This window comes from Helobdella robusta (genome assembly GCF_000326865.2).
Source record: "Helobdella robusta unplaced genomic scaffold HELROscaffold_30, whole genome shotgun sequence".
Classification (NCBI taxonomy): Eukaryota; Metazoa; Annelida; class Clitellata; order Rhynchobdellida; family Glossiphoniidae; genus Helobdella; species Helobdella robusta.
In genome coordinates this window covers 873029-876304 of record NW_008704502.1, presented here as the reverse complement: position 1 = coordinate 876304, position 3276 = coordinate 873029, and positions in this window count along the sequence as shown.

Genomic DNA, 3276 nt, shown 5'->3' with positions numbered 1-3276 from the left:
TCACGATGATGATTGTGATGATTATGGTGATGATTATTGCGATGACTATCGATGATGATGATGATGATGATGATGATGATGATGATGATGGTACTGACCGTATTTGTGAGTAGAACAATGATGGCTTGGATAATAATAGGGATACTTATGATGACGATGATGACGACGACGACGATGATGATAGTGATGACGATTTTGGTATTGATGATGATAGCCATGATATATGGTAATGATATCTGAGAAGATGATGATGATTTTATGTTGAAAGTGTTTTCGGTAGTGATGATAATGATGAGGCAAGCTTCATACGTATTCATATATACAGTTATATAAATAGCATGTTATTATTTTTTTTTAATGAAACATTTATAAGCGCTAATTAAAATCAAAAAGTTCTCAAAAGTTCTATCTATAGTCAAACAAAGTCAAAAAAGAAAAAAGTACAGTCAATGGCGGTAGTAACAAACAAATAATTATTCACTTAACAACAAAATCAAAGCAAAAATAAGTAAGTTTTAAGTTTCTTTTTAAAATCATCAAGTTTCAAATCTTTAATTCTAAAAGATCTTGGTAAGCTGTTCCAAACCATTGGTCCAAATACTGCAAAATCTCTTGATGCTATCTGCAGATTGACATCAGGTACAACCAGCAAAATGCCATTATCTGATCTAAGGTTCATACCACTCCTCATTATAGACTTCTCTTTCATTTTATCTATCAAATAACTTGGTAACAAGCCATGTACAGTTTTATACATTAAAATACATATTTTATATTTAATTCTTTTCTTTATAGTAAGCCAATGAAGGCCCTTAAGAATTGGAGTAACATGGTTAAATTTGAGACCTCCAACAATCAATTTGGCTGCTCTATTCTGAATGGATTGAATTGCAGAAATGGACCTATCTGGCAAACCGTAGAACGGGCCATTGCAATAGTCCAATCGTGAATTAACCAATGCATGCACCAAGGTATGAATAGCAGATTTATCTAATGACTTACGGAGTTTATAGAGTTCTCGAATCTGTCCGGAGCAAGAATTTGTTATCATCTTTATATGATCATGCACCGATAATCTAGAATCAAGAATGAAACCCAGATTAGTTGCTTTGTCACTAAATTCTATTTTAACATCTCCTATTTTCACTGAATCGATATTAAGTTTCATCAGCTGGTACCTATTGGAACAAATTTTGACTTCTGCTGATTTAATCTAAGACCATTGTTTGACATCCAATTTGCAATGTTATTTAGGCAAGTTACAAGTTTGTTGATTTCGGATTGCAGTAATTCTGGCTTATTACTAACTATAATCTGAATATCATTAGCATAGGCATGATATTTAAAACCGAAATGATCAATTACTTTAAAAACTTCAGCAGTATACATGATAAAAAGAATAGGCCCAAGCACTGAACCTTGTGGCACTCCTGATGTCAAAACCGTTTCATTAGATAACACATTATTGAAAACTACTTGTTGCTTTCTGTCAAACAGATATGATCTGAACCACTTGATAACAGTACCGAAAATATCGTAATCCTGAACCAATTTTTCCAAGAGAATCTGATGGTCTACACAATCGAATGCCGCACTCATATCTAAAAACGTGACTAGAGCCACCTGTTGTTTGTCTAAAGCAGCAAACAACTCAGAAAACACATAAAGCAGTGCAGTTTCTGTTGAATGATAGCGGCGATATCCAGACTGGTAAACTGGTAGCAGGTTGTTTACATTCAAATGATTCAAGAGCTGTTTGGCAACCACTCGTTCAAAAATCTTGGAAATGAAACAAATGTTGGAAATTGGTCTATAACTAGACAAATCATTTCGATCCATATTCACTTTTTTTAAAACTGGATAAACCATAGCATGCTTACAACCATTAAGAAATGTGCCACTGCTCAGACTCAGATTTAAGATGCTGGTAAGAAAAATGATGAATAAATCAATATATTTCTTTAAAATATGGGTCGAAAAGATATCTATCATACATGTTTTTGATGGCAAACTGAGTACAATTTTTTAACGTCAGATTCTGTTAAAAGCATAAAGTCAGGAAAAAGCAATTCCCATTGTACTGAGCTTGACAAATAGTCGATCAATTACTCACATTGGTAGACTGTTTAATTTTATTTACTTTATCATTAAAAAACTTTAAGAATTGAGACGAATCTAAACCAACAATTTCACTCAATGACTGACCAGTGACCTGATTGCAAAGGACTTTATTAATAACATTCCAAAACGAACTACAAACATATTTACGCCAAACATTCGGTAGAATTTATAGAATATTGTAAAAATTATGGTCTATTATCAACATATATATGTATATATACATATATATATATATATATATATATATATATATATGTTGACTTTGTTTGATTATAGATAGCGCTTTTGAGAACTTTTTGATTTTAATTAGCGCTTATAAATGTTTCATTAATAATAATAAATAAATAAATAAATAAATATATATATGTATATATATATATATATAAGGAGAGAGAGGAGAGAGAGAGAGAGAGAGACAGAGAGACGTATATAAAAGAATAAGAATTGTCGTTTTTTATATAAGACTGCAGACAAATATATGAGAAACAAAATTGCTTATATTAATAATAATTTTTAATTAAAATTATAGTTATAAATAATTAATGGATTAATTGGTTAAATAGGTTAATGATAAATTCAATTGGTTAATTTTTTTTAATTAATTCGCTAAAAGATGTCTCCATATTTTGTGTCTCTTGTTGTTCTCGTTATGATGTTGTTAAATGTTCACCGGTTCGTCTGCCGAATCAATAGTTAGTTGATTGTTTTTTTTTATTTGCTGGTTGATTGATCAATCGATTTGTTGGTTAGTTAATTGATTGATTGGTTGATTGATTGATTGGTTGGATGGTTGATTGGTTGGATGGTTAATTGATTGGTTGGTTGATTGATTGGTTGATTTGTTGATTAGTTGATTGTCTGGTCTGTCTGTTGGTTGGTTGATTGGTTTTGTTTGAAAAACAAATTGGTTGATTTCATTTGGGCTGGTGTATAAATAAAGGGGTCCAAGTTTCTCGTCCCTTTCCGAAGTTTTTCAACGTGATGGCGATGATGATGATGATAACAACAATGACGATGATGACAATGACGATGAGGATGACGACGATGATGATAAAGACAATTATAACAAGACTGACGACGACGTTAATTGTGGCTAGGATTGCGACAATTACGGTAACAACAACACAACAACAACAACAATAACAACATAATCAA